General features: G+C 43.3%; 1 pseudogene; it reads left to right on the top strand.

The window, feature by feature from the left end:
* Nucleotides 1-2,268: 2,268 nt before the first annotated feature.
* LOC122119384 lies at nucleotides 2,269-23,863 on the top strand (annotated as a pseudogene).
* Nucleotides 23,864-24,477: the final 614 nt, after the last annotated feature.

Here is a 24,477-nt window from a genome sequence, read left to right as displayed (position 1 = left end):
AGCAAACTCATGAATCTGGAGGAGAGTCATTGACTGAAGCCTGAGGTGTGCTTATTAAAGAAGAGAAAGCGACAGGAAAGAGAGCTTCAAGCTCCTGCAGGCCCTGTTTTCAGTGGCATAGGATCCAGATATTATGCCATGGCTGGGTCTGGCTATTTTGGGATGAATTCGACAAATAGATAATGTTCATGGGGAGAAAATAAAAGGCAGAGGTGCTCTGATTGAGGAAACTGATAAAGAGCCCTTCTCCTGGGAGGGAAGAGGGAAATGAGGGGCTTCTGAAGGACTAGCCTGGAGACTCACAGCCAAAGGCAAACCAAAGAGCTGTACTATGGCCTGATGCCTCTCCTGCCAGGAGCAGCAAGAGTGGAGGCATGGATTCCATACTTCTAAGATGAGTCAGAGCCAAGCTGCCTGGAGGGCTGGCCAAGATGACTCCCAGTGCAACTCCCCTCCCAATTTATTAGTGATTGTTGTCTTTGGGGGGGGGGGGATTGGTTGGTTTTTGTTTTGTTTTCTGTATAGGTTTGTTTACTTTGTCAGAGTTACTTCTACAGTCTCAAGTATCAGGAAACCAATGATCCAGTATCAAGTTTTTATCCGCTAGGGTGGCCAGGACAGTCCTAGATTCCTGGGCTCAAGTAATTCTCCTTGTCAGCTTCCTGAGTCACTAGGACTATAAGCAAGAGCTACCATACTCAGCTTCAGTTCTGATATTTTTACAAGGGTGATGTGCTATGATTTTTATCTTTCACATTCAATGGGGTGGGGCAGACATGACAACCTATAAGCCTGGTCTTAATGCAAACCAACTGCTCAGCTCTGGCCCCATCCCAAGACATGATGGGTCCAAATCAACTCCACAAAGGTTTTCCCACTCCTGTGGGCCCAAACAAGCCTGGGTAAATGAGAGGCCTAGTCCCATAACATAAGTCTTCAGGATTTGTTGGGGGATACAAAGGAGAGTAGAAAAATCCCCAAATTCAACATGAATGGCATAATCACCAATTGCCAAGCATTAGCTGTGTGTGCCAATGCACTACTGGAGTGGCCCAGTGCTTGTCTGAGTGTACATGTGAGATCTACCATGTCTCTTTTCTGTGGGAGTCCTCAATCCAGTGTTGTGTTGATATATTCACTCTCTGAAGCCTGGAAAATACTTTTTTTATTCTCTGGAAAGGGGGTGTCCTTATCTCCTAGAAAGGGTTAAGATTCAAGCCATTGAAGATGTTACCTAGCTGTTAATATTTCAAAAGGACATTTTCTTTTGAAGACAAATGCCTTAAGACCAATGTCATATGAATTCCATTTACATTTATGGGAAAAATCCACTAAGACCTTCTGCTTTCTCCTTGGCATTAGGAAATGGTATGTGCTAGCTAACTTTTTTCTGGCTTTTTATAAGGCTGCAGAAAGTACCACTATTCAAAGAACTAGTGAGGAAAATAACATGATGCTTAAGTTTCATTCCCAGATTATTAGTTTGTGAGTTTGGGATAGTCAAATCTTCTAATATGATAAAAATCATCCTCTGAATTTTTATATGATCTTCCCAATTTTAATATGCAAGTGGCTTAAGTGGATATTTTCAATCACCCTAGATGTGATTTGGTCATATGAAAAAAAAAAACACTAAATGTGTCTGAAGACCAAATTAGCCCATTCACCAAATCTGCTATGTTTGATTTGAGGTCCTGCAGATTCGGGGTTGTCAATTGTGAATTTTAGCTTACTAGTTGCTTGAATTTTGAATTTTTTTTAACATTAAACAGTCAGCAGAAACATGGCAACGAGGAAGATGTTAAAAAGAAAGTAGCAAAGCATTTAGATAAGCTCTTAGATTCACTCAGGGTGGGAAAGTTCAGTGAAAGCAGACTGAGAGGAACAGGAGGAAACTGAACATTTACCCAGCTGGACTAAGTCTGTAAGGCCTCCTAGCATCTATCAGACATGCTCTTAGAAATGATACTGGTTCTGCAGTGGGACCTCTTCCCCCAACTGGCCATGTACATGTCATTGACCTGCTGGGGGAAAAAGGTCTCCAGGTCACTCTAATCTATGTACTACACACTAATCAATAACTCAGGGAGTCACATACCCACCCACAAACATGTAACTCAATCAGTGCTGAAGGTAGGGGAAAATTTTGCCCCCTGTAAACCTGCTGTGAGCAGCAGAAAACGTGGATGATTTCATTATCTGAGATTGCTTTGTCATATTTCTGCTGAACCGAAGGATAACTGAAATGAACATGAATAATTCAGCACCATGGTCAGGGCTGCAGAACCTCTGGGGGCCCTGTGGCTCCCAGATTCCATCTCTGCCGGAGCGACTCAGGGTGTGGAAATGCCAGACCCAGTAACCATGAGCAGCCCCAGAGGCCAGCTGTGCTGTCCCCAGAGTCACTTGAAACTGCCAAAGGAGGAAGAATCTGTGGGGGCAGAGGTGAGTCAATCTCCAGATCCAAGCCAAGGTCAGACCTCCAGGGCAGGGCCTAGACTCTTAAAGAGAGTATTCCTGAGACTCCAGGAACAAGTGAGACTGGATCCTTGGGACAGTCTTTTTCCTGTTATTATCCTCCACTTAACTTCCTCTTTTTCCTTCCCCCCCCCACTTGTCTCTCTCTGTTCCTTGTCTTCTATTTTACTCCATCAGTCATCCCTCTTCTTTTGATAGAATTGTAGCATGTCACAGCCAATGAGCCTGAAGAGGCTTCTGATATCAAGTTTAACAAAGCCAAATGTCCTGGAGGGTCCAGCAGGTCCTGTGAACATGTAGAGTGGACAGGACCTCCCTGGCTACAGGTGCTCCTGTGGGCTACTGAATACTGTGTGTGGCCTACTTGCAAACATTCAAATTGTACATTTTTTTATTTTGATGTTGGCCAAACAAAACACATTTATAACCTAATGTTTGAGGTCCAGTCTAAGTTGGCCCATAGCAAGGTACTGGTGACTCATGCCTATAATCCTAACTGTTTAGGAGGCTAAAATGTGAGGATCAGTGTTTAAAGCCAGCCCAGACAGACAGAACCTAGAGACTCTTGTCTCCAATTAACCAGCAAAAGGCTGAAGTAAAGGTATTACTCAACTGGTAGAGTACCAGTCTTGAGTGAAAAGGCTAAGCGGAAAACAAGAATGCTTAAAAAATGATGGTGGCTTTTCTTTGAAAAGGAGAAGAAAAAGACAAGAAAGAAAGAAAAAAAATGAGGGAATGGGTGGGGTTGGGAGAGATGGTGGGAATGAAGAGAGAGGTGACATTGATCAAGATGCATTGCATAACTACATAAAGATAATAAAAGATAAGTGAATGAAAGGAAGAGGAAAACAAGCTCAAGGCCAAGTTCAAGCACTAGTAGCAGGAATACATACATACATACATACATACATACATACATACATACATACATAAACTAGCTCACAGAGAATGAACTTGAGGACAGAGAAGAAGAAGTGACTAGCCCAGGATAATACTGAGTTTCCAAAATCCCAGGCTTTGGTAATTTCCAGATCATTCTGTCCCTCATCTCCTTCTGTGAATTTGTTCACCACTTTTTTATTTAATTTCTCACTCCCCCTGGCCTACTTCCAGCCTTGGACTCTGAGGATCAAGGTGAATTCACCAAGACCTTTATCCTCCCAGAAAGCTGGGCCTGTCTGAGGGAGGTCACACGGCACTGCACATACTCTGACAATTGCTAGGTCAGGTCACAGGCTGTCTGCCTGAGAGCTTCTACTTCCTACTGCCTATTAATGAAGAGACTGACTTGATTTCCTCACCATGTGGGCCTCCCCATCAAAAATACCTGCTTATAGGAATCCTTATCATCTATTTGCACAAGTGGCATCCTCTCTACATATTCTATTGCTTAGAAGCAAGTTATTCAAGGGACAATAGTATACAGGGTCATAAATACCAAAGGGCAAGGAAGCCATTAGTATAAAACAGTGGAAGCTTAAAAAAAGATTAATTAGATTTTTCCAGAGAACCATGCAGACATCCAGGTACAGAGAACAAAGAAAGGTTTATTGCCAGGAAAGAGGGCCAGCAAGACTCCTTCTCACAAGGGAGAAGGAGTCTATTGTCTTGGGTGACTCATATAACCTAGGAAGTTTAGGAGGGGCTAGAAGGGGCTAGGAGGTGGAGACTCCAGTGTGGGCCAGGGGCTTCATCATGGTTGACTAGGATTTATGGCTTCTATCCAAATAGTAGATAAGGGGTCCTGCAGCTGCCCAGACCTGAAGGTTACTCTAAGGGGCTCTTATTGCTTTATATGGTGGTAGCTGCCCCAGAGAAATGCCATCCCAAGGTAAAAGGGGCTGGAGGCTGATTATTTACTGCCTTTACCACATGGGCCTAGTGTTGCCTAGGAAGAGAGCATGCTAAGCTCTGGAGAAGGGAAGGAGTAGACGAAGCTATGGGAAGGGAGCTCATTCCACTAACAGTCTATCTGCATTTTATAGAAAAATGGCAAGCAGCAAGGGAGATTTTTGATAAAAAGAAGGAGAGAGCATTTTAGAATCTGACCTTGCCCGTGGCAGGAGAAACTAGAGCAAGCTTTGGGCTGGCAGTAAACCAAATGTAACTTTTCTGAGTTTCCCATCCTTATTTTCAGACAGTAGCTGTACAGAGAACTGATCCAGTCTGTATGGTTATTCTCCATCTATGTCTATGCTATAGCTTTGGTATTAAATTCATAATTGGCACTCCATGGTGGTGGGACTGGCATTATTACACACTGTCCCAGCTATCAAAGCATCCTCTCCCTCTATGGCATAAAATACATCCAGCTCTAGCTGTCTGGGTATATTGCCTCCAAATCCTTCACCACAAATATCAAGGGGTTCCCTGGGTCTGTTTTTGCAGACCAGACCTTGCACTCTGGGGATGAGCTTAGTCACTTGTGCTTTGGGCATGGCCATTCCCTGGACTTCCAAAGCCACAGCATTTTCCCTGGAGAGGTTATTCAAGAGAACACTTACTTTATTAAAAGACCTCTGACAGAGCCACATCATTAGCCAAGGCTGGCTTAACAAAGGTTTAATATAGACGATGATGAGATGATATTAACTCATTGGCTCATGTTTGAGAACTTGACACATCGTAGATACAGGGCTTTGTTTCAGCAGTGATGGCTCAGAACTGTTTGCATTGGAAATTGAATAATGTTCTCATGCCCTAGAAATCTTGTGCTGAAGCCAAGGAGACATTGAACCTGCCTAAGTGTATCAACCACCTCCCCACCCACAAAGCTCATTACCACCCAAGCCAAACCCTCCAGAGCCCGAGAGAGACATGCTGCCCCAGGAGCCAGGAGTCCACTTGATTCCCCTTACAGAGCAACTTGCCATTCTCATCCATTTATTTTAAGCAAATTATTCAGCCAAGTTGACAAGCATGAAAAAAACATAACCTACCCTGGGATTTTCAAAAGAGATTTTCTCCCAAATATGATTCATTGTGCTCTGATCTCTTACTGTATTTTTATCAAATGCCCCCATGCCAGCTCTTAAAAGAGCTTGGCCAGCTCTGCTGGTTACTGCTGATTTCTTTGACTCTGTTGTTAGATAAATCCTTTACTAACCTATAATCAAAAATTTCACCTTCCGGAAGCTCTAGGAGATATTCAAGGACCTGTGGAAATCTAGGAGACAGTCTATAAAAACACTCAATGACACACATGTATTGAGCAACTGTAATATGCCAGCTCCCTTCTAGGCACAATATATTACAGTATGGAAGGAACATACATGGCTTTCTGACTTTGTGGTGGTCATTTTTCAAAAGGAAGGACAGACTAGAAACAAAAGAAAGAATTAGCTGAATAAAATAACTTTGGACATTGGTACAAGCTATGAGGAATATAGGACAAAGTAAATGCATGAGAAAGTCTGCCCAAGGAAGCACTGCTGGGGTAGAGTCCTGAGTGAAGAAGTGTGACCCCCAACAAGGCTCTGAGAGAAAGAGAATTAATCCCATTGGTGAGATAGTGATAATCATTATTATTAACTACCACTCACCAAGCACATACTATGCCCAATGCATTCATTGAGCACTGAGGTGAACATACCTCGTGTGTGTGTGTGTGTGTGTGTGTGTGTGTGTGTGTGTGTGTATGTGCCAGTCCTGGTGCTGGAACTCAGGGCCTGGGTGTGATCGTTTAGCTTTTGTGCTGAAGGCTAGCCCTCCACCACTTGAGCCATAGCTCTACTTCCAGCTTTTTTGTTGATTAGCTAGAGATGGAAGTCTCAGGAACTTTCCTGCCTGGGCTGGCTTCAAACTACCATCCTCAGTTCTCAGCCTCCTAACTAGCTAGGATTTCAGGTGTGAGTCACCAGTGCCCAGCTTATACCATTTTTTAATCTGCCAAAAACCCTCCCAAGGGAGCTAATATTTTCCTTTCACATACAGAGATACAAAATTACACTGATATATCACACTAACCTATCTCTCTTCTAAATGGATGTGGGGAATGATGGAGGACAAAAGCTGGGACATTTGGGGATAATACTTTCATGTTGTGTAGACTATGACTTCTCCCTAGTGCAGTAGCCCTGGGAGAAATCACTTCTGATGGCTCATAGTCCTAGGTTGGTGACTAGGGGACTAACCCAGTTTTCTAGCTCTTCATCTATTTGTTAATTCACTGAGTACTTATTCTGTGCCAGGCACTGTATAGGAGACATCTCCATAAACTGAACAGATTCAAGATTCTAAAGCCACTACCCTCCTCCTGTCTAAGAAGTAAGCCTCACTCATGGAATACAAACATAAACAGAGAGACTGGCAAAATAATTATTCATGTCTATTTTCTGCTTCTGCTCTGCATCCAATGGCCCAAACATGGATAAAATATGACATCCCTTCAAGCAGCCAAACTCAGCAGGAAGATAGACAGATAAGAAATGGCAGTGCAGAGCACTGAGCACAAATACAAGAACAAAAGCAAAGTCTTCTGGTGGCCTCAGCTGGCATCCTCCACAAAAGATTAGATGCAGCTCCAGTAAGATGTCATTGTACTGCATAGCGGGGTCTCAAGACCATTCAGATTCAAGGTAACACCTGTCCTTACATAAACACCAACCTGAAACTTCCTCCATTCCCTCTCAGCCCAACTCACCTCCCAGGCCACCACTCACCTTCCTTCTCCTAAGTGTGTTACCATTACATTTCTCTCCTTACTAGCTCCCAGATTGTACTGGCAAGAAGAGAAAGCTTCATCCTCTGTAAAGGCCGGTAGGGAGTCTGGACATCAATATTTTTTGTGTGTGCATCTAGGCCTGGGGCATGAACTATGGGCCTGGGTACTGTCCCTGTGCTTTTTTGCTCACAGCTAGCACTCTACTACTTAAACCACAGCTCCACTTCCAGCTTTTTGATGATTAATTGGAGATTTAGAGTCTCACAAACTTTTTTTTTTTTTTGGGTCCGGTCGTGGGGCCTGAACTCTGGGCCTGGGTGCTGTCCCTCAGCTCTTCAGCTCAAGGCTAGCGCTCTACCACTTGAGCCACAGAGCCACTTCCGGCTTTTTTCTTTTTGCTTATGTGGTGCTAAGGAATCAAACCCAGGGCCTCGAGCATGCAAGGCAAGTGCTCTACCACTAAGCCACCTTCCCAGCCCTCTCAAAAACTTTTTTTGCCTGGCCTGGCTTCAAACCCCGAATCCTCCTATCTCAGCCTCCTGAGTAGCTAGGATTACAGGTATGAGCCACCAGTGCCCAGTGGCATCAGTATTTTTTAAGCCTCACAAGTAATTCTAGTTTGCAATTCGAAAAACGGCCACCTCACCAGGGGAAAGGTGACTATTACAGCTGTTACTTTTGTTGATCAGATGCCAACCCAAAGGTCTGTGGAGCCTCTTAGAAAAGTGACTTCCTGGATCTGAAACTGGTGGAGCATTTGTGATTCTCAGCCAAGCCCCTCTCATCATCCTTCACAGAAAACTAAATGAACCTTACAAGTCCATAGCCCAGGGCACAGTGCCTTAGGTAAAAGGCACTAATCAAAATTTTCAGGGGGTAATTGGCAAATTGCCTCTTTGTAAGTATTCTGAATTAAGCACTGTGAGTATGTGGAAAGAAGCTGCCTGTGGCTTTGGGCTCTGGGCTCATGCCTCATCTGCATAAATGAATCAGTCCCAGGACACAGGCTCCCTCCATATGACCCTACCAATGAGAGAACACTGCTCCTCCAGCCTGAGCTCAGCAGGTGAAGGCTGAAGGCATGCAGTGAGGGGCCACTCGCTGAACATGAGAATTGCAAAGCCATGGCTATGTGGCTAGAGGAGTGAGGCTGAGAACCCTGGCACTCACACACACCCATGCATGCCAAGACTGGGGTTTGCCCTGGGCAGCCAGATGGACTTGAATTCCATTTGTAGCCTGATTAGAACAAGCTGCCCATTTGGTAACATCGCTGCCTTGTGGTGGGATTTATAGCATTATTGTCTCCAAAGGCAATTAAAAGGAAGAGGGGGGGAGGGAAGGAGGGAGGATAAGAGAAAGGGATGGAGGGAGGAAAGGAAGGAGGGAGGGAGGGAGGGAGGGAGGGAGGGAAGGAGGGAGGGAGGGAAGAAAAAATAAAAATAAAAAAGGAACGCTCTCCTTCCTGTGTGTCCCTTTACCTTTGAATTGGAGTCAGGACTCTTATTATTTCATTAGCCAGTCTCATTCCCTCGATAGCAACTGGGTTCATGAGCATTTGATTTAGGCTGCAATTAAAAGCCCCAATCATAGAAATACATTTTCAGAAGATAATTGGGTGCATCACGCCAGCTTGTTGGCCTGTTAGCTGGCTCTAATTGTTGGCCAGTAAATTAAAAGCCAGTGTAAGTAAATGGTTCATCCAAAGACACATGAGAGGATCAAGGACTCTGCCCTTCACCCTAATCAGGGATTTTTCCTTTGCCAGGGACCACAAATCCATTTCCTCTGTGTAAAGGACACATGGGGTGGCAGACATTTTAATGACTTCACATACTTTAACATGAAGAGCTCTTGAAAGATTCATTTTATACTTTGCTTTTTTCCTTGCCCACTCTCCATATTTTTCTTTTCCTTTGGGCAAAGCCTCCCAAATGAGCCATACAACTTTTTTCATCTTTCCTCTCTCAGAGTAGTAGCTCCCACAGTAACAGCTTGAGCTAAAGAGAGCTTTTTCTGTTTCTTTCTGGAAAGGTGGCAAAGTGGTCACAATATAAACTGGGCTCTCTCTTGCAGGTTAGATGCTCCCTGCATTGTACAAGAGAAGGCAGAAAAACTTGGGCATTGGATGGGACTTTAAGTGTGAATATGGGAATCAAAATATCTCAAAGGAGGCCGACTGGTCTTTGCCAGGACATTGTCCCTAACTCACTTACCTTTTGGAAAAGCTCTCCTCTCCCCGTGTAGCTCACCAACACTGAGAGTTGTGGTCGTCTTATCTAGATTTGTAAGTGCTCATTCAACCTTGTCCCAGTGTGATACTCTCTAGTCTCTACTATGTTGTTTTAGCCATGTGACTGACTTTGGCTGCTAGAATTCAAGAGGCTTTAGATAGATTGTATCATCTTCATCTCCTCTCCTTCTCATCTTCCCTCAGGATGATTTTTTTAAATCACATATGAGGACTGGGTGAGAAGACATGTGGTAGGTAGGGAACCCAGAAGAGCCAAATTAAACAGCTGCAATTGGTACCCAGCTAGCAACATTGAACAAGACTGGGAAAAGTATAATGGATTCTGCAAGAAGGGACACATCCTCAAGGCTTTGGGGAGAGAAAAAGGCAACCTTCCTTGTAGGATGTGAAGCTGAAACAGGGGAATGTGGAACAGTTTTCATATTTCTTGCCATGCAGTTTGAATAGAAGGCTCAAATATCAAAGAAAATCAGCCTGAGGCTTAGAGAATCCAGGCCTGTGGCATCTCTTGACTTTCAGCCAAACCATGTAGAAAACAGATTCTCCCCCTGGCCATGTAAGTATGAGAGCTAGCTGCATCTTTTGCTTGGATTTGGTTGCTTAGATTTTCTGGCATTTGGAGCTGAAAGAATTCTCACTGCAGCAAGTTCCAAATCTGAGGCTGTCATTCTCTCTGACCCACCCCCCATCAGTCCTTCAAGAGATATAGAAGCCCAAGGCCTCAGCAATCATAGTACCATAACTGAGGCAAAGGACTCCCAAACCTACAAAGCCTTAGAACTAGCTGGGCCTCAGAGTTATCTACAGGTGCAATATTTGAAGAATGATTCCAGCAGATTGAAGAGAAGCTCCCACAAGACTGAGCTGGAGAAAAGACTTTTATAAAAGCCCAAGGGGAGAGGGGGTATAAAAAACTCAATATTTCACCTGTAGCCTTGGAGCTGTACACGAAAGCCTCCGTCCAAAACATCAATCATCATAGCAACCAACATTGACCAGGAAGAAATTGGACTAAGCCTACTAGAGAATTTTATTCCTAAAAGCATCAATGACAATTTGATTTAGATGATTAATTTCTTCACCAATAGCTATTTCTTCCTGATTTAAGCTAGAAACTAAATAATACAAACTGACTAGAATATCATTGCAGAATCAATAAAACATCCTCAACAGATAATTATAGTATTAATGTACTTATTCTCTGGTTGGTGCATCAATCATAGTTAATGAGGATAAACGGAAATGATTTTCATTAAGAGCATTTGAGTTCTGCAGCCCTGAGTCACAGAAGGCTGAAGCACAAGGGCCCAAAGCATTGAGGGACCAAGGGTTTTCAGATTGGATTTGTTGGAGTCTTGGGAGTCTTATAAAAGGCTCTTGGATCACCATTAGGTCCCGATAGGGAAACAGTTGAATGGTAGAAGCCCCAGGATTTTCAAACATGTTTGAACATCTCCAAACACTGATTTATATAAAGAATTGTTGGGGCTCTAATATTGTTAAGAAAAGAGAAAGTAACAGATAAGAAAAGAACAGAGAAAATAAAGAGTAAGTTTTACAACCAGTGACTTCTCTGATCCCTTCGTTTTTCCAATGGGGAACCTGAGGCTCAGAAAGTGGAAGAGAGTTGTTCAGTGTCATATAGACGCTCAGCAAAAGAGCTAGGGTCAAAATACAGATATTCTGGCTCCCAAGCTATTTCCCATTGTATATACTTCCCATTGTAATAGGCCTTACACATTTTCAACTGTAGAAGTAATTGAACAGCAGCAAGGAGAATTGGGTAGTTGGCCCCAAAAAAATTATCAGTAAAGTAATAGCTATTTCTCAACAGCTATCCATGGCATGCCTTGTTCCTGGCCCAAGAGTCCACCTGAAGTACTCATTCAAGATCTTTCCCATATGATCCAGAGACCACACCCAACAATTCTTGGAGGAGGAAGGGATAACTCCAACCTGAATTGGTGACTGACTTTGCTATTAGCCACATGTTTCTTCATCGACTTATCACTTACTTACTTGCTCATCTTGCTCAGATCAGCAAGAACTGCCTACCAACCCCATACACTCAAGAAAAAATATACATGGTCATGGTTTTATGATGCTTTGGGAAACTTTTGCTAGAGAGGAGTAGAAATAGGTTGAACATCACTAATCTGAAAATTTCAAACCCAAAGTATTCCAAAATGTTAAACTTTTTTTTTTGGTGGGTCACAGGGCTTGAGCTCCGGGCCTGGGTGCTGTCCCTCAGCTCTTCAGCTCAAGGCTAGCGCTCTACCTCTTGAGCCACAAAGTCACTTCAGGTTTTCTGAGTAGTTTATTGTAGGTAAAAGTCTCATGGACTTTTTCTGCCTGGGCTGCCTTTGAACCAAGATCCTCAGATCTCAGCTTCCTGAGTAGCTAAGATTACAGGCATGAACCACTGGCTCCTGGCTCAAAATCTGAAACTTTTTCAACACTAATATGCCACTAAAAACAGAAAATTTCACCCTGCTCCCACAACCTAAAAATATTATACAGAATTACCTTCAGGCCATGTGTGTAAGATGACACATAAATGAATCTTATGTTCACATGTGGGTCTTTTCCCTAAGTTATCTCATTACATATACGCGAAAATTCCAAAATCTGGAATCTCAAGCACTTCAGATAAAAGGTATTCAACTTATATACCTTCTATCTCCGTCCATTCCTGCTGCTACAACAAAATACCACAGGCTGAATAGTTTATAAATAATACAAACTTATTTCTCATAGTTTTGGAGACGGAGAAGTATACTTTACAGCATAGTCATTTGTGTCTTTTAAGGGCTGCTTTTTACTTCTTGTTGCGTCCTTACATGGCAGAATGACAAAATAAACAGTGTCCTTTAATGGCAGAAGAAATGGAAAGGCAAGAAAGAGCTTTCTATAAAGGTGCTAATCTCATCCATCGGTAAAGTTCTTGTGACATATTTACCTTTTAAAAGCCCACCTCTTCCTGCTTTGGTTAGATTCCAACATGTGAATGATAGAATTATAGTACTTCTTACCTTTTCCTTTCACTATACCATTTGTCTTATACTGTGAAAACTTACTTAAGTGGGACTGGAGATGTAGCTCAGTAGTAGAACATTTTTGTAGCATAATCAAGCCCTAGGGTTCAATTCCAATACCACAAAATTTTAATATGCAAACAACTCCAGACTCAAAGATATGTACCAAGACAGATTTTGAAAAGGCTCAAGAAACTAGAATATAATATTAAAAATGAGTTCATCTCATTCTAATTCTGAACCCATCTCCTTTCCTCTCTGGGACTTGAGATCTTAAAAATGAGTGGTTTGCTCCTGAGCAGAGGCAACGGTTTCCTTACCTGTGTCCGTTCTAGCTTACTAAGGATAAGGAAGATTTAAAGAATTCTGAGGCTCACCAGGAAAGAATGCTATTATTTATTAGTAATGTCTGCCATGATCAAGGGAAGGGAGAGCCAAGCATGCTAGTAAATTTCTATCCTCTCAACATCAAGAGGCAGGAGGATTTTAATTCAAGGCTAATCTAAATGAGCTAGGAAGTTTGAGGCTAGACTAGGCTGTGTTGCAAGACTCTTCAAACAAATAAAAGGACAGGGAAGAAAGGGTACAGTGAAATGGTAGAACAATATCCATGGTCCAAGGTTGTCCAACTCATACAGATCTTTACTAAGAATCCTTCTAGCACTGCAGATTTCCAGGGTTTCCTATTTATAGTGCTTAACCATGCCAAGCCAAGCAAGCTATGCTGTTCTACCATGACCGCCCTTTATTTCCTACCTTCTATCCTCCAGACCAAACCTAGAAGATCCTGAAGTTGTAGAACACAGAGATGAAGCCTGGGGCAAGCATTCCTTTCCTAGATGGTGAGCAATGGCAGGCACTGGACAGGTTTTCACTCACACTGACCTTTCCCACACAGATTAAGTCACCATTAGAATTGGAAGGAATACTGGTAGCACTGAAACAATTTTGATTACTCTGCATATGAACCAGGATGTGTGTGCGCATGTGCACACATGAGTATATGCATGCACACACCCACACACAGGAGCAGTACATTCATACCAGCAAAGCTTGAGGCAGAGCCTCAGAGTGAGGGTCTCTACAGTACCAACAACCTCCTGCCAGCCTAGACCACCTCCTTTGCTGCCCCTGACATACCCACTTGCTCACTTAATGGTCTTATACAGTCTCCACTTGAACAGGATTTGAAGCCTCTAGAGAAGGTTAAAAATGGCGTCTTGAATACGGAAATCACTTCACAGCTTACAAACTGTTTTCACAACCTTAATTTCATTTGATCCTCAAAACAGCCCTGTGATGAGAAAACTGAGGTGCAGGCAGTTAGGTGATAAGTCTGGGGACAGGTGGGAGACAGGAGGAAGGGCTGGGATTGGAACACAGGTCTTCCCCATCAAGATCCTGTGCTCTCGTCACACTACCAAATTTGCTTTTCTTATCTACCACCAGTCCTTGTTTTGTCACTAACACAGGAGATATTTGTCCGTTCCCCAAAGCTTTGGTTCCCCAATCTCCCACATTCTTTTAGCCTCCTGGTTGTCTACCAGCAAAACAGTTGGCCTTGTTTTTCCTCGGGGGAAGCAGAGTAGAATACTCATGTGATCTTCAATTTTTGAAGCAGGCAGTCTTGAGTGTAAACCCCGTCTGCCACTTCCTAAGAGGATGAAGTGGACAAGCTACTTGATTTCCCTGGCACTTTGTGTTTTTTCCTGTAGAATGGGAGTGATGATAATTCCCACAGCACATTGCTTCTTAAAGGAATGCACAAACAATACATCCATGAATATCATAATAAACCTGAAGTGTATAACAGTGCCTGGTACATAGTGGCTTAAACAGAGGCTCCAGGTCGCATTTTAAAGTAACAAATAACAATAATAACAACGACAATGATGCCTAGAAGCCAAGCCAAACAAACGAGGGTAAAGCTGATACCTACAAATCTTTTGTTTAGTGTGTGCTGGCTAATTTCTAAAAGTCTTTCCAGCTGTGAGAGGATTCAGAGCACACACCCAGCAAACATCCCTTTGCCCCATTCATCAGCTCTAACAAGAACTCTACATCAACACTGGATTTATTGGGTGTAGGATGCAGAAAATACATTGCGGGAGGAGTGGGTTGTATAATCAGGTGTGTGATTAGTCATGCTAATGACATTTATACTAAGGAGTAGAACTAATTTACAATAATTTAATTATCAATGAACAACTGTGCAGGAAGAGGAAGCAGGGTTGTCAGATTTTTCAAATAAGAGCTCTTGACCAACAGTTCCAGCATAACTGTGAATTTTCGTAATTCTGAACACTGGATCTGAGTCTCTGAATGCCTAAAGAGCAGTGGCTAACATTTGCATGAAAACTCCTGGCTTTATAAAGCACTTACCTGTGCAGAATCTCATTTGACTCACAATAGTGCACTTTAAAATTCTGATTTAAAATGACAAGCTGAGAGGTAGAAAATAGGCTGGACTGGAACCATTCTGAGCCTTGGTCTCTTTGCGACACAGAGGTGTTCACTTGGAAGTATGTAACAGGGACACCTATGCAGCCTTGTAAAACTATGTAGCTCAGTGATAAAATGCTTATCTAGCACGTGCAAGGCCCTGGGTTTTACCCCTACTATAGCAAATAAAGGTCCAACCAATAAATATCTGGACTCTTGTATGTTTTTATTATGAGTCAATATTAATTCTGGGGTGAGAAGTGAGAATTTTGACTCATAAACATGCTGCAAGTTAAAAACCACCCAGGACAGCTGGTAGGCCTGGGTTGGAGTCTTCTATACAAGTGTTTGAAACCTGACTCCACACTTTCTTACCTTTGGCAGGACCCAGATCACATCACTAAACCTTTCTCAGCCTCAGTTTCCTTATCAGATAATAATATCAACATCATGTGCTAAATGAGAGGATGTAACTGAAACTCTAAAGAGTAAATAAATTTTCGTTCCCCTGCATTCCCTTAGATAGAAGATATTGCCAATAAAAGCTCAAGCATAGATAGCATTTGTTCTCCTGAACCAAAACCTGTTGTAAATTTAAATGTGAATCTTAAAAGGCAAAAAATAAAAAGTAACTTAAAATTGCCACCTGTGCCCTATGAATAGATCTCTGAGCCTCTCAGCTTGTCCTCCTAAAGGATCAGCTAAAGGGTGGCCTTCTTAACATCCAGTTACCAAGGTCAGTTCCCCCAGTGGCTCCCCCAGAACGACTCCCACAGAACTCCTGTGCCAGGGAAAGCGCCAATACTATTTTCAGTTTTGCTGTTTGAGAAAACAACAGAGGTCAAATAAAAGGCATTCTTCTGTTGGGAAGTTCCTTCAGAAAAGAGGTTCAGTGGGTCCCTGCAGCTGAGGTAAATGAATGAAAGACACTCCACACCTCCTGTCCCCTGGAGCTCAAGGAAGAATCTGGCCTATTCTCCTCACTGAGTGAGCTTCCTCCAGGCCCTGTTCCAGGATTCCCCCACCCCACCCCCCATGCTGAGGGTGACAAGCTTCTGTTGGTAACAGCAGCCAGAAACAATGTTGTAGTAAAGATTCACAGTGAGAAGACCTGGACAGAGCTCACTGCTCCTACCACCAGTCCTCAGAGCTATTCCCCTTGTGTGTGTGTGTGTGTGTGTGTGCTTGTGTGTGTGTGTGCTTGTGTGTGTGTGTGTGATTGTGTGTGTGTGTGTGTGTGGTTGTGTGTGTGTGTGTGTGTGTGAGATTGTGTGTGTGTGTGTGTGTGTGTGTGTGTATGCGCATGTATGCACCATTATTGGAGCTTGAACTCAGGGCCTATACTGCTGCTTGGCTTTTTTTTTAACTGTATTTTTTTGTCTTTTCTTTTTTGGTACTGGGGATCGAACCCAGGACGTTGCACTTGCTAGACAAGTGCTTTGCCACTGAGCTACATCCCAGCCCTGCTTGGCTTTTTCACTCCAGGTTGATGCTCTACCACTTGAGCCATGCCTCCAGTTCTGGTTATTTGCTGGTTAATTGGAGATAAGAGTCTCATAGATTTTCTACATGAGCTGGTTTCAAACTTCTATCCTCAGATCTCAGCCTCCTGAGTGGCTAGGATTACAAGTGTGAGCCACTAGCATTGGGTGGTTTTTCCCTACGAAGCAAAGTAGTTGTGACCTCCTACCTCCACTGGCTGTTGCCATGCAGCTCCTCTGGCCAGAGCAGTCCACTGGATGGAGGAAACAGCTCTGAGAGTCAGTCTCAATGCCCCAGGACATGACTCAGCCTTTTGCTGTCCTCTCATCTCAGGTCACAGGGAATCTCATTACCAAATCTTAGGTGCTGTCTGATGGCTCTGGAGGAAAAACACTGGCTCTGGCCAGCTCAGGAATGCTTCAGCTGTCAAAGTAGTGAGTTTAATGAGCTAGTGATGGAGAGAAAAATGCCCATTCTTTTTAAGCTTAGGTTTAATCCTAGCTGCCTAATTGTGCCCAGCTGTTCCTTGACTCTCTCCCAACCTGTCCAATGAGAAGAGCTGATCTCTCTGGCTCTACAGGCTAGGCACAAGGAAGGCCAATTACTGGTCAAACTGGAACCAAAACTCAACACAAAGAAATCCACATCATCTGGTTATGTGTCCATAGGTGCTGGCCCCAAACCCAAAAGTCCCAACCTCAATGAACTCAGGTGATTTCTGGCCCAGAACTATGCATTACATTTATTACATTTAAAAATAAATTCCAGGTCTGGGAATGTGGCTTAGTGTTAGAGTGCTTGCCTAGTATGTATGAAGCTCTGGGTTCAACTCTTCAATACCACATAAACAGAAAAAGCCTGAAGTAGCACTGTGGTTCAAGTGGTAGAGTGCTGGCCTTGAGCAAAAGGAACTCAGGGACAGTGCCCAGGCCCTGAGTTCAAGCCCCAGGCCTGGCAAAATATAGATAGATAGATAGATAGATAGATAGAGATAGATAGATAGATAGATAGATAGATAGATTATCTATATCTATATCTATCTATCTATCTATCTATCTATCTATCTATCTATATATATATATATATATATAAAGGCATATTGGCTCACACCTGTAATACTAGCTACTCAGGAGACTAAAATATGAGGATCATAGTTCAAAGCCATCCCAGACAGGAAATCTGTAAGACTCTTATCTTCAATTAATCACCAGAAAACCAGAAGTGGTACTATGGCTCAAAGTGGTGGAGTGCTAGCTCAAGCCCCACATTGACAGAAAGAAAGGAAAAAAGGAAGAAAGAAAGGAAGGAAGGAAGGAAGGAAGGAAGAGAAAGAGAGAAAGAGAGAGGGAGGAAGGAAGGAAGGAAGGAAGAAAGAAAGAAGGAAGGAAGGAAGGATAGTGGTTGAAGGACAGCTCTGATAAAAAAAAAAAGTTAGTATCACCTCATCTTAACAAATAAGCTGGATATGGGGGCTACATGCCTGTAATACCAGCTACATAGAAGGCATAAGTAATGGATTGTGGTGTTAGGCCAGCTCCAAACAAAAACATGAGAGACTATCTGAAAAATAACCTAAAAGTAAAGAGCGCTAGAGACTTGACACAAGTGGTAAGGCGTCTAACAAGTACAAGGCTCTGAGTTCAAATCCAGTAGCACCAAAGAAAAAACTTAAATTCATAGTTTTGCCTAATTGTGAAATCCTGGGTCATTAAAAACATTTACCTCAAAAGGCTTTACCTCAAAACCTAGTCTTTTGTTTTCCCTTACAAAAATTATAAAATCTAACCACACATGCCTATGTTCTGCCAACCATTGTCTCGGCAAGAACCAGCCCCTGCCAACAGAGGGCCTGAGTATCAGCTCAACACTGCCCCTATCCCTGGACACCGGAGCCGCTGACTCCTGGTGTGGGCTTTAGTCACTTTCCTAAGAAGCCCTACATGACCTCACAAGGCCTTCTGAAGCAGAGGGCACGACCTCTTGAGCAGAGAACCAGTGCTGTCACCAGTCCACCACTCTGGCAATGCTTGATAGAGGCCCAAGGGTAGAAAGCCATCTTAGAGCCCCTCCATGGTGCCCATGTCTCCTCTCCAACCAGCAGAGACAACCATCACCACCTGCAGCTCCGCTGCACTCACCTGGTCAGTTTACACACGGCAGCACTTACAGGGATAGCAGCTTTCCTGGTTCTACATTCTCTATCATCAATGCCACTCCGACCCTTTCTTGTGGCCAATTTAATGAAGGAGGATCGGAATGAATGGTGTCATGGCTTGAAAGACAAAGCAGTTTGGGCTGGTCCAGTGGGGGTGCTTGCCCCGAGCTTGTTAGGGCAAGAATGCCCAGTCAAGACAAGGTGAGCTTCTGTCCGTCGTTAATTGCACCCCATTTTGCCCATCTCTGCTCAGCTAACCCGCAGAGCATTCCGACGTTTAAAGATTACCAAGGCGAGTTTGTAACGAAGCCTCTCCCTCTTTGTCTGTCCTTGCGCCAACAGCGGCAGAAGGGATACTAATTAGAGGGTGAATTATTAGCTTCCCATGGTGCACTGCAGGGACATTAAAAATGAGGGGGCTTTGCTGCTTGCCTTTTAGATGGTTAGTCTTGGTTTAATATATTCGTGTTTCTAGGTGAGCAGCAGGGGACAGTTTTTATGATTATAATTGTTGCATAATTACTGGCCTAAGGTTGCCTATTGTTAAATAAAAATGCTGAGATACTAATGTTTTATTGAACAGTACAAGAAGATAAAATTGTAATATCTTTTCCTGAGCAATCGAAGCTGCTCATTTGCAGCCTGGTGACAACCCTTAGCCATCTTATGGAAGAGGTAGATGGGTTCTGCCTGGCCTAGAAGTCAAATGTAAAATACTTGCTTAGGAAAGGCAACAGGGGCAGAGAAAGGGAGCTGAGGAACTCTAGAGCAGCCATTGCAACTCTGCACGTAGACAGGGCAAGGCCCATCTAGACTTGGTCAAGATGCATGTATTCCACACAGAGGACAACTCTCAGCCAATTGGCTCTGTAGGAAGATAGACAAATGGATGTCTCTTGCAGGCATCATTTCTGCAAGAGAAATTGAAGAGACAATGAGTCAGAGATACCAAGGTTGCTGAATCGGGGATGCAGCCACCGTGAGATATCCACTGGGGACCAGAGCCCTCCTTTGGGCTATCTTAAATCTCCCATTCTTTGAGCCACTGAAAAGATTCTGGAAGCAGCCAAGCAATGCATCTTTATCATATTTCTTAAATCCAGCTACTGCTCCTTACCCCATCAACCTACCCTAGCCCAAATCGCCATGACTTAAAACTCTAAAAGTCTCTCTGCCTTCTATCTATAACCTGTCTTTCACAGAGGGGATGCCTGCTCACAGCCAACCAATTTTTTAATGCACTTGATTCAGAACTGCTGCCTCACCAGAAAAGCATAAATGCATGGAAATACCATTTGATTTGAGCAAGAAGTACCATTTGATTCGATCATTCTAGTCTGATTTCCTCACATGTCCCTACCTGCACAGAATGCTAGGATATAGATCACATTGACCTGTGCAGGTGGGAAAGCACAGGCAAGAGCAGACAGAGCGAGCCTAAGTTTCAAGTCAAAGAGCAAACTAGTAGCTTCTTCCCCCAAAGACCTTTTGGGACTTCCTTAAGCCCAACCAACTCCTAGATTCTACTCAACACTTTCACAGCAAGCAAAAGCTAAAAACTAATTTTTGCTCTCTCCAGGTTCCCATACGGTTCTTCCCAATGAAACCTTCGTCATGTGGGAAGAGACCTGGGCTGGGAAAGAGGAAGCCTAAGTTTAGCAAGTCTTAGACATGTCACCTTCATTCCCATCTTTGCAAGAGATGCCATGTCATCACTCTGCTCCGGCACACAACTCTTGGGAGGCCTGAATGGATTTCAGAGACCAAGGACTGTCAGAGTCAGAGAGAGCTCATCTGATCCAATTTCTTTTCAAATGCAAGAAATCTTTGCAGAGCCATTCTTGGCAGATGTTCATCCTCCTGCATATACAAACCACTCTGGAAAGCTCCAAGAAACTCCCCCTTGTACCTGACAGTTCTGACTTTCCTTAATCTTATCAACTTACATCTGCACAGCCCTGGTCCCAGGTCTTCTCCAAGCTATACTTTGCCTACCCATTGGCTCTGAACTCGGTGATTTGCTCATTGTTGCTAATCTCTTTTCCGGGACAATTACCCTAGGTTCCTTGACCATTCTTCATTTTCAAAATCCTTTATCACCTTCACATTCTAGATTCTCCTCTAAGCCAGCCTCCCCATCCTATAACAAAGAAGAATACAACTCCATATGTCATATGGCCAGCCCAGAACAAATGGCCTCCCTCACTCTGGTTACCACACTCCCACTAATGCAAGCCGTGACTACTGTGTAAGCTTTTAAGTAGGCACAGAACACCATTGGCTCATCTTGAGTCAACTAAATCCTCCAGACCTTTTTCACACAAATGGCTCTAACTTGGAAGATGAAAATGCTCATCATTCTTATATGGAGTATTTTGATAAGACAAAACAGAATCTGTGGGTTTAGATCTCTCTTTATCCAATCATGATAAATCTTTACAAACCCCAATTCTGTCACCTTGTCTTGAGTTGGAAAGGTCTGCCTTACTTACAGCTTTGAATCATCTGTGGATTTTCTAAGCAAACCTTCGGTGTCTTTAATAACAAGTATTAAGTTACCAGTGTTAATCAATGGAGAAACTACTGTGCTAGAATAAAAGAGGATATCTAAACCAATAGAAATAAAACTAGTGAAGTTAGGAAATCAAGAAAAAAGTGCATAGGTCACTAAAACCTTATAGGAGAATCAGATATAAAAAGTGAGGGAAATCCCTGAGGTTTGTACTTGGCCACTCACAACAAGAAGACTCAAAACACCAAGAATTTAACCAACAAGGTTAAGTTCGTGTAGATCTAAGCCACTCCTACCTCACTCCAGTTCCCAGAAGACAGGGTCCCAGTTCATGATAATGATATAACGAGTCAGAAATATGTGCTGATAAGGGAAGAATTTTGACTATGCAGTACATACTCTAGTTCAGTTTGGGTTGGTGAACACAACTCCTAGATATAAGAGGAGTATTTAAGCATAGAAAAGTTAAAATGAGTATGTGTCCTGCAGAGCCCACAGGTTTATTGCTTTATCCTGTAGGCTGAGCCATAGCCCATACTATTAATCAAAGTGTTGCACATCTGTATCTTTTGCCTAGAATGACCTTGGACCAGAACATTGTAGAGATCTCTCTTTTAGGTAATGTCTTTGAAAATGCTACTTATGCTACTCTCTGTGTTATCAATAATGTTCAGAAGACTTGAGACTGCCTCAGAGAGAAATGCACAGGTGAAACCCAGTATCTTACTCCCCAAGGCTTTTAGACAAAATTATGACAAATTCAGTGCCCCAAAGCAGAGGAAGTTCACTCTCTCGTAGAGCTGAAGTCCAGAAGTTAAAATAAGCTTCACTAATCAAGATCAAAACAATGGTAGGCATTCTCCCTCACTTAACATTCTTGCGAATCTGTATCTGGCCTCGTGCAGCTTCTAGTAGCTGCCAGCATTCGTTGACTTATGGGAATCATGCTCAAATCTCTGCCTTCACATTCATATTGTCTTCTCTTCTGTATGTGCCACACTGTTCCCTACTTCTCATAAACATGCTCATAATTGCAAAGTAGGATCCAAAACCAACATACAAAAATCTATAACTGGGGCTGGGAAGGTGGCTCAGTGGTAGAGCGCTTGCCTTGCATGCATGAGGTCCTGGGTTCGATTCCCCAGCACCACATAAGCTAAAAGAAAAAAAGCCAGAAGTGGCGCTGTGGCTTACGTGGTAGAGCACTAGCCTTGAGCTAGCCTTGCTGAGGGACAGCGTTCAGGCCCCATGACCAGACCCAAAAAAAAAAAATCTATAACTCTGCTATACAACCACAATGAACAAGCAGAGACAGAAGCCAGAAAAATAATCCAATTCATTAAGGGTCTCAAAATATCTAGGAATTAATTCAGGTGAAAGACACCTGCAAAAAAAAACTATAAATCACTGAAGAAAGAAGAAAGACGTTGGAGAAGATGCCAGAAAATAGTGAAATATCCATTTTTTGCCCGTGGATTGACAAAATTAATACTACAAAAATGGCTATAGTGCCAAAAGCAATCTACAGATTCAATGAAATGCTCACTAAAATGACAATGTCATTTGAAATTGAAATAGATATTTCAATCCTAAAATTCCAAAGCAATCCTGAGCAAGAAAAACAATGTTGAAGGTGTCACAACTCCTAACTTCAAACTATACTGCAGAACCATATTAACACAAACAGCATGGTACTGACACAAAAATAGACATATGAACCAATGAAATTAAATAAAATATGCAAAAATAAACCTACACAGCTACAGTGTGATAGCCAGGTACCAGTGGCTCACACCTGTAATCCTAAACCTACACAGCTACAGTGTGATAGCCAGGTACCAGTGGCTCACACCTGTAATCCTAGCTAGTCAGGAGGCTCAGATGTGAGGATCACAATTCAAAACCAGACCAAGCAGGAAAGTCTGTGAGACTCTTATCTCCAGTTAGCCACCAGAAAACTTGAAGTAGTGTTGTGGCTCAAGTGGTAGAGTGCTAGCCTTGAGCTGAAGAGCTGAGGGATAGTGCCTAGACCCAGAGTTCAAGCCCCACGACCAACAACAACAACAAATACAATGTGAATAAAAGACAAGCTTTTCTATAAGTGGTGCTACTCACATGAAGAAATCTAAACTAGAACCTTATCTCCCTCTGCCTAAAAATCCATTCAAAGAGAACCCTAGACCTCTGGCCCGAGATGGCAGCGCCCAGAACCTCACTCTTATAGTTGGCTCTAGTTGGCTCTGAGGTGAAGTGAGACCGAAAGCCAGGTGTCAAGCTCAGCTGGGTCACGCGGGCCATCAAGAAGATGGAGACTGGTGGAGTGATCTGGGCCATCGTGCCAGCTGGCCAGGCTATGCCTGGGCCCTCTAGGGCCCATCTTGGGTCAGCCAGGTGTTTCTATCAGCCACTTTTGCAAGGAGTTTAACAAGAAGATGAAGGACATCAAAGTTGGCATTCCTCTGCCCATGAAGAATTTGTGAAGCCTGATAGGACATTTGGAATCAAGATTGGACTGCCTACAGTTTCCTACTTCTTGAAGGCAGCCGCTGGGATTCAGAAAGGGGCCCAGGAAATGGGAAAAGAGGTGGCCATCTTGGGGACACTAAATCACATGGAAGAGATCGCCCAAGTCAAAGCATAGGAGGAAGCCTTTGTCCTGCAGGATGTCCCTCTGTCTTCTGTGGTCTGATCCATCATTGGCTCTGCCCATTCCCTGGGCATCCCAGTGGTGAAGGACCTCAGTGCAGAAGAGCTGGCAAGTTTCCAGAAAGAGCAAGTCTCATTCCTGGAGTCTCAGAGAAAGGCAGATTTGACAGCCCAGGCAGAAGCTACCAAGAAGTAACCCCTGCCCTCCATACTCTGGGATTTTGCAGGGGGCCAGTTGAGAAAGCTGTGCTCCAGGGAAGGAAGACCATACTAATGTATGATTGACAATATCAAGGGATCAAGCCTAAATAAAGATCCTTTATTACCCACTCTCAATTTCTGTCTGGACACCTGTGAGAAGGGGACTAGCACTGGTTGTAACCAACCTAGACAGATGTTAGGTGCCTAGAAGGTAGGTAGGGATCACAGCTGTGTATGGCTGTAATAAAGTGCTTGAGGCTGTATAGTTTATAAATAAAAGATGTTTACTTGGCTCATGAAAATAATCCATTCAAAATGGTTTCAAACTTTGGAATTAGGGATAATACTTAAAGGTAAAATTATGGGCAACAGGTTCCAATAGGACTCTGATTACTCAGGAAGTATGAATAAGAATTGACAGCCGGGCCGGGCGCTAGTGGCTCACGCCTGTAATCCTAGCTATTCAGGAGGCTGAGATCTGAAGATCGCAGTTCCAAGCCAGCCCAGGCAAGAAAATTAGTGAGACTCTTACCTCTAATTAACCACCAGAAAACCAGAAGTGGCGCTGTGGCTCAAGTGGTAGAGCGCTCGCCTTGAGCTGAAGAGCTG

This window comes from Dipodomys spectabilis, unplaced genomic scaffold, assembly GCF_019054845.1.
Source record: "Dipodomys spectabilis isolate Male_0828 unplaced genomic scaffold, ASM1905484v1 ptg000165l, whole genome shotgun sequence".
NCBI lineage: Eukaryota > Metazoa > Chordata > Mammalia > Rodentia > Heteromyidae > Dipodomys > Dipodomys spectabilis.
The sequence above is the reverse complement of the archived record's forward strand: the minus strand, read 5'-3'. Positions and strand labels throughout refer to the sequence as shown.